Source organism: Homarus americanus, unplaced genomic scaffold, assembly GCF_018991925.1.
Source record: "Homarus americanus isolate GMGI-L3 unplaced genomic scaffold, GMGI_Hamer_2.0 scaffold19918, whole genome shotgun sequence".
NCBI lineage: Eukaryota > Metazoa > Arthropoda > Malacostraca > Decapoda > Nephropidae > Homarus > Homarus americanus.
Window position 1 is genome coordinate 347,501 of NW_024744038.1, and position 14,165 is coordinate 361,665.

Consider the following 14,165-nt stretch of genomic DNA (forward strand, 5'->3'; position numbering starts at 1 on the left):
AACACAGACACTGATTGACACACGACACGTACTGTATAAACAGGTGGACACAAGTACAGACAAGACAAACAAATTGACATATAAGATAGGCTGACAGGCAAATAGACTGACAAGAGACATAAAAGTACAGTACAGACTTACCGAGAGAGAGAGAGAGAGAGAGAGAGAGAGAGAGAGAGAGAGAGAGAGAGAATCACAACAACTACCGCAAGTGTGTGGCACCAAGGAGCCAGTCACTTCCGGGTCGGCTACAACACCTGCAAGATTCTCCTCACCTACAGCACTAGAATAGTATCGGTAACACCTCTCTCAACACCACCTCCGTCATCATCACCCCTCTTTACATCACCTTCAACACCATCATCACCACCTTTATCACCTCCGTCATCATCACCTTCAGTACCCGTCATCATCTCCGCCTTCGTCAGTATTTCCGCAAGTTATCGGAAATGCCCCCCCCCCCCAAGCCTCCCGAAGGTCTGCCTGCATTAAATGACTCATCTTGCCACTTGTTGTTCTTGTACGGCGGAGCGAAGATAATTAAGCAGTCACTAATAAAAGTAATAATACAGAAGAATATATACGAGAGTAACATTAATAGTAATAATGATAAATGTATTATTAATGATATTATTAACTGATCACTGATGCCAACAACAAAAATATTATTTCAGTTACAAAATGAAGACAGTAAATAGCAGACAAATTTGCACTGACTCTTCCATACCACGAGGTGTTCTCTGATCCCCAGCTGAGAGTAAAATAATTAATTATGCGGACGAGTCTGAGAATCTGCAGGACCTTGGCTTATGTGTATGTACCTGTGAGGGGCTCCTTCCTGATTGGTGGAGCTGGTTGTCATGGAGACACTTGCAGCCAGATGGAAGATAACAAGGTGCGCTTCGTCCTATCAGTTCCTCTGTCCGTGAACTTCAACAGATGTGATAATTACGTAAAAAGTTCTCTCCAGATTCTTTATTTCTATTAATCTCTTCTTTGATATCCATCTACGTTAAAGAAAAAAACAATAATCATTGATTAAATTTCAAATAACGAAATAGGAAAAGGAAAAATTCGGGACCGAAACAAAATAATCGATGACGTCACCCAATACTCAGTACTGGCTCAGCTCCTCCCCTTCAACGTGATTGGTTCAGACATGCTCTTGTTTACAAAAATGACGTCACTGTAACACTACAAGTGTCGCGAATGAATGATGCCAACTGCTGATTTTCGAATGTGAAAAAAGTAACGCGTAATAGTAAAAAGTACCTTAAGTTTAAGTTAATGCAGTAACTCATAAGTGGCTTAGTAATGAAGTTTATATTGATTAAGAATGTGTGAATATGAAAATCAGTATATTTTTTTTCTTTTTCCGATAAAAAAATATCAATATACTACAGTAGTGTTAAAAAAAATAATATATACTGTATATATATATATATATATATATATATATATATATATATATATATATATATATATATATATATATATATATATATATATATATATATATATATATATATATATATATATATATGCAAGTAAATCACTGTGGGTGCGCGTGATCCAGGTATATGCTGATAACCACAAGGAAAGAAGAAAACACGAAATTTTCTTCTTTCCTTGTGGTTATCAGCATATATATATATATATATATATTACTATCTTTCATCAATATTTAGCGAGTAATAATCATTCATCAAGTTTATACCACGTGTTATAAATAAGAACGTATCATGAAATCTTAAAATATAGATCAACAGAATATCAGTTTTATCCCCAGTTGGGGTAGTGAAGCTCATAACCAGAGGAACAAGTTGACGTGACGGTCTGGCAACTTCATGCTGATAAGGTTGATATATCAATAAATAACACACTCTCTCTCTCTCTCTCTCTCTCTCTGTTCACATTTCCTTGACATTTTATCCCTTCATATTTCACTCCCCTGTTCCTTCACGGTGTGTGTGTGTGTGTGTGTGTGTGTGAGTGTGTAATAATAATAATAATTAACGGTTTATTAAGATAACATGGCAGCCCGAAACTGAAAATATACAATAAACAGAGACGATAAGTTACATATGGTGAAATCGGGGAGTGGGTCACTTGATTGACTAAAGCTTTCAATACGAAAACATATGAAAAAGAGTCAATATATAGATTAACTGTAGATCAGGTAATGTGGGAGCTGGTCTGGAGACATTTTTGTGACCTGATATCTGCGCCAACAAAGTCCTTCCCACTGTCTTGATGGCCATTGTACCTGACTGCTAAGCCGCTACCTCACTACAGCTGTGTGTGTGTGTGTGTGTGTGTGTGTGTGTGTGTCAGAATCACTTGCTAATACCATTTTCGCTAATGAATTATTACCTGGAACTCATAAAGGCCATGTCTCTCTCTCACTGACACACCTGAGTCACACACACACACACACACACACACACACACACACCTTCCTCACCGCTCCAATAGATGCCGATATGGGGCTATTAGTCGTCGTTAGTCACCTGTCTATTTACGTTAGTATATCTATTTATTCACCTGTCGAGTAATATGTCTAATTTATTCACGAGTATAACTATTAATCTATCTATCCACAAGAGTATGTATCTTTCAATCTCCATCCATCCATCCATCGAGTACGTCAACCACTCACAAAACACGAGGCACTTTTCCAAGGAATATAAATACATTCATAATACAAACAACAGCAACTGAATCCTTGGAAATATTTACTCACTCTCACCTTCCTCATCACCATACTATTAAAACCCCAACTTACGAATTATTATTGAAATATAACCTTCATATTATTATAGTGAATGTCATGGATTCTCTATGTGTATTGGGTTTTATATCTAGAAGTGTAAGCAACAAGAGTGCAGAGGTCTTATTGCAACTATATCTTGCGCTAGTCAGGCCGCACCTCGATTATGCGGTTCAGTTCTGGTGCCCTTATTATAGAATGGATATAAATTCACTAGAGTCGGTGCAGCGAAGAATGACAAAAATGATTCCGGGACTTAGAAACCTTCCATATCAGGATAGGTTAAAGAAACTTAACTTGCATTCCCTAGAAAGACGAAGAGTGCGGGGAGATATGATAGAAGTATTTAAGTGGGTGAAAGGAATCAATAAAGGGGATATAGATAAAGTTCTTATAATATCCGAGCAGGATAGGACTCGGAGCAACGGATTCAAGTTGGATAAGTTTAGGTTTAGGAGGGAGATAGGAAGAAACTGGTTCACAAATAGGGTGGTGGACGAGTGGAACAAGCTTAGCAACTTTGTAGTAAGTGCGGGAACTCTGGAAAGTTTCAAAAGGAGGCTGGATAGATTCATGGATGATAGAGAGTGGTAGTAACTCTCGACAGGAGCTGCCATGCACAGGCCAACCGGCCTATTGCAGACTCCTTATTTTCTTATGTTCTTATGTGTTACTATGTCGAGGCTTTGGTACCCTTAATCTCGCTCCTGACGCGCTTTGACTTGGATCCGATTCACTTGAAAATTATCGCTTCTTAGTTTATTTCTAAATTTTGTTTGGTTTTAGCTGATACGTGACACTGGGTACTCATCCCTTCTGCTGTGACTCCTGGTGCTATGGTTAGCATCGAGACTAAAAATAACAAGCGTTCTTTCTCTTCATAAACTTTACTGCGCGTCTTCCCACGGAAAAACTTTGATAGAGTTAAATACTTCAAAGATCAGTTCAGATAAGACCCGACATACGAGTATATACTGTATACTGTCTCACAATAAATGATCTTCCTAATTTTAAGCATTTACCCTATTACCGCCTCCAACGCCGTGCGACGCTAAGGGTCTCCACATACTAGCGCCGGCCATTTCGATCTTGAGCCCTTTCTATGATTGTATTTAACTCGTCCCCCGTCTACCTTCTTATAGTTCGGATCCATGTTGGCCTTGGTCTTCCTCTTCTTCTCGTTCCGTCCACTCTCTACTCGACCGCCTCTCTCAATACTCTATCCGGACGCACACGCAGAACGTGCCCCAGTCACCTCCATCTATTCCTCATCAGCCATTCATCGATATAGGGAACATTTGTGACTTCTCTTATCGTCTCGTTTCTAATACGATCACGCCATCTTATGTTCAAGATTCTTGCAAATGTCTTATTCTCTAAAGTTCGGAATCTTCTGGATAAAATGTCATAATCATACCAAGATTCACTTCCGTATATACCAAAACGGGTCTTACCAGTGAAGTATATAATCTCAGTAAGGTTTGGACTGTTAGTCTATGTGACTTCCACACTTTGCCCAGTGTGCCCATAACTTGATGGCCTCTTCTTATTCTGTCCTGAAACTCATCTTCAAGTGATCCATCATTTTTGACAAGTGTCCCCAAATACTTGAAAACAGGAACTTCTATAATTTGGTCCTCCACCTGAATGTTCCCTTCAATTTCTTGGTCTGTTTTCATAACCTCTGTTTTTCTCATAATGGTTGGCGGAATCCTTGGGGGTTTCAACGGCTAGGTACTCCAGAGAAGAGGCTACCTCCTCGTGTAAAACAGTTACCATCTAACTTGGACAGGTGACCCCTATCATAGAGATAAGCGTCCGAAATTACTGCCGGGAATACAGTCTGTCGTAACCCGCAAGGAATTTCACCAGTCACCCCGCTGCCAGTGACTTCAAGTAGTTCACAGAATATCATCTGCTACCCATATTTCGTTAGGGCGACTAGTCGAAGTCGTTTCCACGGGGTACCACGAGGAGGTAGAGATATGAGCTCAGTCATATGGGTGAGTTAAACTCCGCTAACCACCTTATTAGTTTAAGGAGCGACTGCTAGTGGGAGAGAGGTACTATCACTCCATATAACCCCATATAACTAGTGTAACTAGTGGGGTTCCCCAGGGGTCAGTACTGGGCCCACTCTTGTTCATAATCTACTGAGATCAGCAGTGACATAAACAAGTTTGCGGATGACACCAAAATAGGGCGGCAGATTAATTCAGGGCAGGATGCAAATGCACTACAGGAGGATTTAAATAAACTGCAGGAGTGGTCAGACAATGGTAAATGAAATTCAACACCTGAAAGTGCAGCGTACTTAATATTGGAAGAACAAACATTGTAAACGTATACAGCCTTGACAACATCGAACTAGAGAAGTCGACTTGTGAGAGACCTAGGGGTACTCGTAAGCCCGGACCTTCAGCCTAGAAAACAGTGCGTTAATGTTCGAAATAAGGCAAACAGAGTATTAGGTTTTATATCTAGAAGTGTAAGTAATAAGAGTGCGGTACCTCGATTATGCTGTACAGTTCTGGTGCCCTTATTATGGAATAGATATCAATTCACTGGAGTCGGTGCAGCGAAGAACGATTCCTGGACTTAGAAACCTTTCCTATCAAGATAGATTAAAGAAACTAAACTTGCATTCCCTAAAAAGACGAAGAGTGCGGGGAGATATGATAGAAGTATTTAAGTGGGTAAAAGGAATCAATAAAGGAGATATAGATAAAGTTCTTATAATATCCGAGCAGGATAGGACTCGTAGCAACGGATTTAAGTTGGATAAGTTTAGGTTTAGGAGGGAGATAGGAAGGAACTGGTTCACAAATAGAGCGGTAGATGAGTGGAACAAGCTTAGCAACTTTGTAGTAAGTGCTGGAACGCTGGAAAGTTTTAAAAGGCGGTTAGATAGGAGCTAGACAGGAGCTGCCATGCACAGGCCAACCGGCCTATTGCAGACCCCTTATTTTCTTACGTTCTTATAACAGAAAGCAAGTTCATGTTCCACCAATTTTGGAAAATCTGAAGGAAAAGATGTATGAGGCTGTTAGAAGAGTTCAGTGTTACAATATGTATGGGGGCAAACAGAACACCTCTTTGACGTCTGCTGAACTTGTGTAGCTAAAAAATTAAACTTTTGTGTTCTTCTTTATTAGTCAATCTTGCTTTCTTCTTGTTACTCTTGGTAATTTTTTCAAAATAAATGTTTATAATCGGGAAGATCATCTGTCAACGCCCGATAAATTCTTATTACAACAACAAGTTAGGTGTCGTGACATAGATACCGTTACGATAAACCAACATCCTGGACTTTAGATAACGTTCATTATCTCTGTAACTACAACAAACAACGACAATAATTAATGTGGAGCATTCAAAAACGACGACTACAAATATTTACAACAACCACGATTACTAGTATTTACTAACCATAAATTATTAGTATCAACTAACGTCAACAACAACTACGATCACTAGTATTTACTAACCACAAATTATTAGTATCAACTAACGTCAACAACTATAACTAAACAACAACCACGATTATTAACAACAACCACAATCAATCACTAACAGTCGTAAAATAGAGTTAAGGCGGCGTCACACTTGCATTTTCCCGTCAACTTTCACGGTTTCTGTCGTTTTTTCCACGAATTGTCAATTTTTCTAGTCCGTCTAGCTCAGACGAAACATGTCGTATCCGCCTGACTGTCTTGCGTCAATTTCTGTGGTTACGTCAAGATCTATACTCGACAATGGAGATATTTATATACAATAAATATCTATGTAAAATAACTAAATTTAATTTTAAAAGTATTCAGTATTGCATTTTTAATAAATTGCTTAAGTTTATTTTTTATTGATGTTGAAATTCGTTAATATTTCTTATGTTTGTTTACATTGAGCCTTGTGTTAAACTTCTTCACGGCCTCTCTATCTCTTCTGAAGAATACATTATAGACAATATTAGTTAGAGCTCATCGTTGGCTGTGGGACCCAAGGGACGACAGATACAGTAACACATGAAGAGAAAACCATACAACCCCATCTTCTTTGTTTACAGTTGACGAACGCGGAAAGACTTGAGCATTAGTTCTCTATGCGTGTGACAAGACGTGCTCAGAAAATTAGCTTTTAGAAAACTGATGCAATGAAATGACAAAAAAGTGCTAGTTAGTCGAACAATTTAAGAGGAAGGGAAAGAATAACAATAAAAGGAAGGCTGAAAACAGGAGAGAGAGAGAGAGAGAGAGAGAGAGAGAGAGAGAGAGAGAGAGAGACTGGCCAGTACATGCTTAGGTCAGGAGACAGGAATAACCGGTGAGTAAGACTGTATCAGAGCCTCCAGCTGCCCCACTCTCTCCCTTCCTAAGACTAACACAACACACCCGAACCACTCAGCCTCGTACACAACTCGGCTCGAGGCTTCCTAACACATTGGAAAATACTGTAATGTATGGTGAACAACTGTGTGTGTGTGTGGTGGTGGCAGCCAAGGTCACGGGGTAGCGGGTCACTGCCCACTCCAAGGTCGTCCTAATCTTCCCAACAGCCCTTGTCCACACCCAGTTGGGTGACACACACACACAAAACAGCCCCTCCCTTGACCACACACAGCTGGTTGTGGAGCCGTTCTTGACGACACACAGCTGGTTGTGGAGCCGTTCTTGACCACACAGCTGGTTGTGGGGCCGTTCTTGGCCACACAAAGCTGGTTGTGGGGCCGTGCTTGGCCACACAGCTGGTTGTGGGGCGTTCTTGACCACACACAGCTGGTTATGGGGCCGTTCTTGACCACACACAGCTGGTTGTGGGACCATTGTTGACCACACACAGCTGGTTGTGGGGTGTTCTTGACCACACAGCTGGTTGTGGGACCGTTCTTGACCACACACAGCTGGTTGTGAGGCCGTTCGTGACCACACACAGCTGGTTGTGGGGCGTTCTTGACCACACAGCTGGTTGTGGGACCATTCTTGGCCACACACAGCTGGTTGTGGGACCATTCTTGGCCACACACAGCTGGTTGTGAGACCGTTCTTGGCCACACAGCTGGTTCCTCCGTCAGGGTAGCCAAGACTGATAGGACCAGTACTTGGTTTGGGTGAGAGAGGGAGGGGGAAAAACGACTACCAACGACCACTGTGGTATGTTAAGGTCTGGGAGGGGGAAGAACGACTACCAACGACCACTGTGGTATGTTAAGGTCTGGGAGGGGGAAGAACGACTACCAACGACCACTGTGGTATGTTAAGGTCTGGGAGGGGGAGGGGACGACTACCAACGACCACTGTGGTATGTTAAGGTCTGGGAGGGGGAGGGGACGACTACCAACGACCACTGTGGCATGTTAAGGTCTGGGAGGGGGAGGGGACGACTACCAACGAGCACTGTGGTATGTTAAGGTCTGGGAGGGGGATTAGTACTCCAGTGGCGTGTTGTTGATATTATTATTATTATTATTATTATCATTATTATTATTATTATTATTATTATTATCTAAAACAATAGAGGTGTGAGGCTGTATCCTCTAGGAATTTACTTGAGGTACTGTACCAGACGTTACCTGCCATGAATAATTAGTCAGGGAGACCTGCAACGTGTGCCCTTACAGCCCTCCTCTGACGTACCCGTCATAAGGTAAGTCAAGCAACAAGCTGGGACGGGTCTGGTCAAGCAACATGCTGGGACACGTCTGGTTAAGCGACAAGCTGGGGCACGTCTGGTCAAGCAACAAGCTGGGACACGTCTGGTCATGCAACAAGCTGGGATACCTCTCGTCATGCAACAAGCTGGGTGATAATTAGGAAGATTCTTCTACGACAAAATCTTTAAGGTGATGATGATGATGATGATGATGATGATGATGATCATCATCATCTCACTGATTAACATCCCATTAAAAATTTCACATGAAAAAATGCCCCCCCCCCCCTCTCTCTCTCCATAATCTACTATTCACTTTTCAATCTATCTCCCTTTTAAATTATACTAATTTCCTAGTCTCTTTCGCTCTATTTTTTTCCGGAGAGAGAGAGCCTGGCCTTAACAACATCAACCTAAGTCGACTTATGAAAGAGACCTGAGGGTATAAGCGGACCGGCTAAAACAGTTGCGTTAATGTTCGAAATAAGGCAAACAGGTATTGGGTTTTATATCTAGAAGTGTAAGTAACAAGAGTGCAGGGTCTTATTGCAACTATATCTTGCGCTAGTCAGGCCGCACCTCGATTATGCGGTTCAGTTCTGGTGCCCTTATTATAGAATGGATATAAATTCACTCGAGTCGGTGCAGCGAAGAATGACAAAAATGATTCCGGGACTTAGAAACCTTCCATATCAGGATAGGTTAAAGAAACTTAACTTGCATTCCCTAGATTCCTAAAAGACGAAGAGTGCGGGGAGATATGATAGAAGTATTTGAGTGGGTGAAAGGAATCAATAAAGGGGCTATAGATAAAGTTCTTATAATATCTGAGCAGGATAGGACTCGGAGCAACGGATTCAAGTTGGATAAGTTTAGGTTTAGGAGGGAGATAGGAAGAAACTGGTTCACAAATAGGGTGGTGGACGAGTGGAACAAGCTTAGCAACTTTGTAGTAAGTGCGGGAACTCTGGAAAGTTTCAAAAGGAGGCTAGATAGATTCATGGATGATAGAGTGGTGGTAACTCTCGACAGGAGCTGCCATGCACAGGCCAACCGGCCTATTGCAGACTCCTTATTTTCTTATGTTCTTATGTTTGAGAAGGGGGAGTGCGGCTCAAACCGGCCCATCACCAGCCTTTCCCTTGGGGGATGAGGACCTGATCCACCCAGTTGTTCCTGCCAGCCAGTGAGTTAGTTGTCTCTAGGTCATGACAAGCTTTCGATACTCCTCAAGGTGTTATCAGCAGTCTGAGACGTTGGTGATCATTTAATGGTGATAACATGAAAGTCAAGAGGTTATCGTTAAAAGCATTACTATTGTTAGTAATAATGAAGGTTATAATATATTACTACTACTACTACTTTTTTTTATAAAACGTGGCCTCCAGCCTCCCCCAATAGCCACACCTTCGCCACCATTTATTTACCTTAATATTAAATATCCTAATACATAAGAAACTATCCTATCTGTGTTAAATTAGTTGAGCCGCAGATCCATGCGGCATTCAGTGACTATAGCCTCATAGTCGCTAATAATAAAACACATAAATAAAGTTAAAAATTACAGTGAATTACACGATTATTACCTGAACTACATGTGGTACTATCGTGGACAAAAGTTCGCTCCTTCCCAAACTGAAGCAGTATCGACCCGCACAGCACACCCGCACCAGATAACAATCAGGGTAAGTCAGTTCGGAGACTCATTCCCGAGTCTCAGTTTCACTACAGGGAGCGAACTTTTGTCCACGATAGTACAATACACTCCTCACCCTGGCATTCAGTAATATGACTAAATGTGTGGTAGTGTTTGCAAGGTGTGTGGTGACTGGTAGCACCTGGTCGGTAAATAGTGGTATACAGTAATTACATGGTATCATAGGGCAAATACACAACCATACTTGACAAATCATCCAAAATATTGACGAAACCAACTTTGTACCATGCTGTAAACACCTCATGGGACGATAAGAGACACCTTTATCAGTACAATATCTACAAGACAACACCCTCAATCCACTAACTGCCACACGCTGTTAACACCCCCCCCCCCCACTGTAACCTCTGATAGTACCAGTGTACAAATGTATGACAAGTGACACTTCTGTTTATCTGTCATGACGTAAGTAATTTATCTGAGTGACAATGTTTACGAAGTAATTTCGTTACTACTACTACTAATAATAATAATCCTAATGTCGCTATAACGAGGCTTTAGTGATCTAGGTAACTAAAGCTTAATTTAAGTGGAACAATAAGTCAGCTTTAGTTTATTGTATTAAAGTATTTCAGTGCTTTAAAGTGCTAAGCAGGGGGGGGTAAAACATTTAAGCATTAAGAATATGAAACACCTGAGCGGGAGTTGGAAACACAAGAAGCATAAACCTTAACTTTTTGGGTCGAGCTTATCGAGGTAGGAAGCGTTCGCCAAAGTATTTTAATAAACAACAACAACAACCAACCCTCACCATCCCACAGTTTATATTTAAAAAAAAAAATTATGATGCCAATATACGGAGGAATTATTCTATGTGATAAATATTCATGCCTCCCCTAAATTAATCCTTGTATTTAAATATATATGCTAAAAGCTTAAGTCATTGTCGGTTCACTGGTCGACTTCATTCAAAACTCGAATGCCGAATGACATTTTCTCGGTTAATTACTTTTATGTCTAATACAAGCAATGTTTTAAATTGATGTGAAGCATATTGTAAATGCATAGTGTAAATTGGTAATTGATCAACGGGTATAAAGCTTAACGTGGTCGTCGTAAAAAATAGTTTAATATAACTTGTGAGCGGTGTGGCAGCCTCCTGTCAACCCCAACCCCCACTCAGTGTGATTCACAGGCGACTCAGGTCTACCAACCTTACAGTTTATCTGGTCCTTGTCAAAACTCCTTAATTTAGACTTACTCCATAATGGGTGAGTGTAAATAGTGGCACTACAGTGACTATGGCACTACGATCACTGACGTTACAAACACCAGTTATCACAACAGAAGTGTTAATAAATAAAAAATACTTATCAGTAACTTACAAAATATAACCCACCCCAGTCTACTGTAGTTTCTCACACGTTAAATCCTGTTAGTTTCAGCTCACAGATTAACACAAGAACCACGATATATTGGTTCAGCATTATCTGTGAGCTTCGTGAGGTGAGTGTTCCTTGTAAGACCAGAGAGAGAGAGAGAGATCTTCCTTTGATTATGGCGGTATTGAGCCGCCAGCCAGCCAACAAAAACATCAAAAACAATAATAAATATTTTAACAAAACATCAACACATCACCTCACTTCTGACATTACCAAAATCCAATAAATCAAGAGTTGCCAAATTCATCCATCCATACGACCATCCACCCACCCGTCCATCAGTTCACCCATCCACCATCCGTTCGTTCATCACCTTGAAACTTGAGCTAGGAGTTGAGACACGTTCGCCTCCTTGCTATAAGAGACGCTATTGTTTACTATCAGGTAAACAAAAAGCACGAGGCTACACTGTTTGCTTTTGTGCAGGTACAGACAGGTGGAGGTAGTTAAGCCAGCCGCTCCACCATCCCCCCTTTCTCTCCACCTTCACATAGTCAAGTACTTTCTTTGGGTTAGGTTACGTTAGGTTTCGTTTGGGTTGGGTTGGTTAAGTTAGGTTGGGATTGGTTTAATTAGGATTAGCTCGGTTTGGTTTGAGTAATATAAGGTTTGGTTTATTTCCTCCGCGTCCCCCTTCCTCAACACCAACATTCCTCCTCCTTTCTCTCTCCTTACCCCCCACCCTCCTCCACCCCCACCACACTGCCCCTCCCCTCCGGGCACGTGCTGCTGGTGTGGTCGTGCACGTGGCAAAGGTGAAACCCTACCACCATCATCCCACCTCTACCACTATCACTACCACCATCATCCCTATCACTATCGCTACCACCAATGCTTCAGCCACCAGCATCAACCATCACTACCACCACCAACGTCACTACCACATGAACATCCACTCGTCCGTACCCAGAGGACAGACCGTACCCCTGTTATCATGTGGTTTATTTACATTTCTCACTCTCCTCTCTCTCTCTCTCTCTCCCCCCTTGGATCACTTGAGCATACGCTGAGTATTTCAATATTGTTGTCAAATTCTCGACCGATAAACATAAGGACTGACCTGATTTAACGACCTGCTTGGACCCAGTGTCAAGGAATAATCCACGAAAACCAAACATCTCACCTACTGCACTGGCTAATCAATACACTAAAATCACATCCAGATTCCCAGTTGGGTAGACAAAGGCATAGAAAAAATTTGATCCAAATTTCACCATGAACGGGGATCGAACCTGGACTCACTTGCTTACGAGGTGAGTGCACTGCCACTGACCACGACATCATCCCAGTACAACCTCACCATCACGGTATCTCGGGCCACTGTGGTTCACCTGGGTACACTAGACCCTTGGGTACACTTACATGGCGATCCTCGTACATCCGCCCCCCCCCCCCAGCCATCCCGGTACACAAAGGACATCCTAAGAATACAACCAAACCATTCCGGTACACAAACGAGACCACAGGAATACAATTAAAGCATCCCGGTACACAAAGAACACTAAGAATATAACCAAGCTATCCCGGTACACACACACACACACACACACACAAAGGAGGAGGGATAACTTGGTCCTGCTAGGCAACAAAGACCACAAGACCAAGCCAAGGGGAGGCGCTACCTGAACCTCTGGCAGTGACAAAGATCTTACAAAAAGTTCTTCTTCTTCTTCTTCTTTTAGTCACGAAAAAGACAGCTGGCTGGACCCCGAGAGAGAGAAATGGTCATAGGAAACAGCAAAGACCAGTGAAGCAAGACCGAGAGACCTCTGTACTGGTTACGCTATGAGACAAAAAACTGGTCTCAGGCATGACAAAGACCCCTGGTTGTACCGACACAGAGAGTCTGGTTAGAAAGAGGAACCAACCTAGACAGACCAAGGCAGTTTGGGCAGGTGAGTAGATGAAAGGGTAGGCGGACAGGTGAGTGGGTAAACGAGCAGGTGAGAGGACAAGTGACCAGATGAGAGGGCAACTGCTTAGGTGTAAGGGCTGGCAAGCAGGTGAGAGGGCAGTCGGACAGGTAACATAAACTCTCAAGTAACACTACCAACAGTTAGTTTGAGACATCATTATAATATCAACTTTCTGTAAGAAATACCTCAAAATGGACTTAAAATATAGCACCCCAGAAGTAGTATGCTGTAGTGAGTGTTTCATATTCAGATTAGGGTAAAAACATACCGGTCTGTAATCTGAAACGTAAGTACAGGTTCAATTAATATAGTACAGTTACAGTAATTATGACAAGATTCGAGTATCATGCCAGTAAATCTGACCCAACCTAACTTCATATGGGGCACATTTTTACCATAACATTTTTCCCAGATTTGTTCATAAAATTTTATCAGATATTTTTTCCTTGATAAAATTTTTCACTGACAGATTTTTTTGCCTCCAGATTGTCATGTACAGTGTGGCATAAAACACGGGGCAGTGTACTGAAGACCAGGAAGTGTTGGCTCTCACTCTTCACCATCATCACTGCTACCATCACCATTATAAACCACAATATCATTACCATCTTCACCACCACAATCATCATCAACACCCTAACTAGGCCATCGTCACCATCATACACTGCTATTATAATCAATCATCATCAATCACCATTACTACCATATCATCACTATCGTCCACCACCACCACT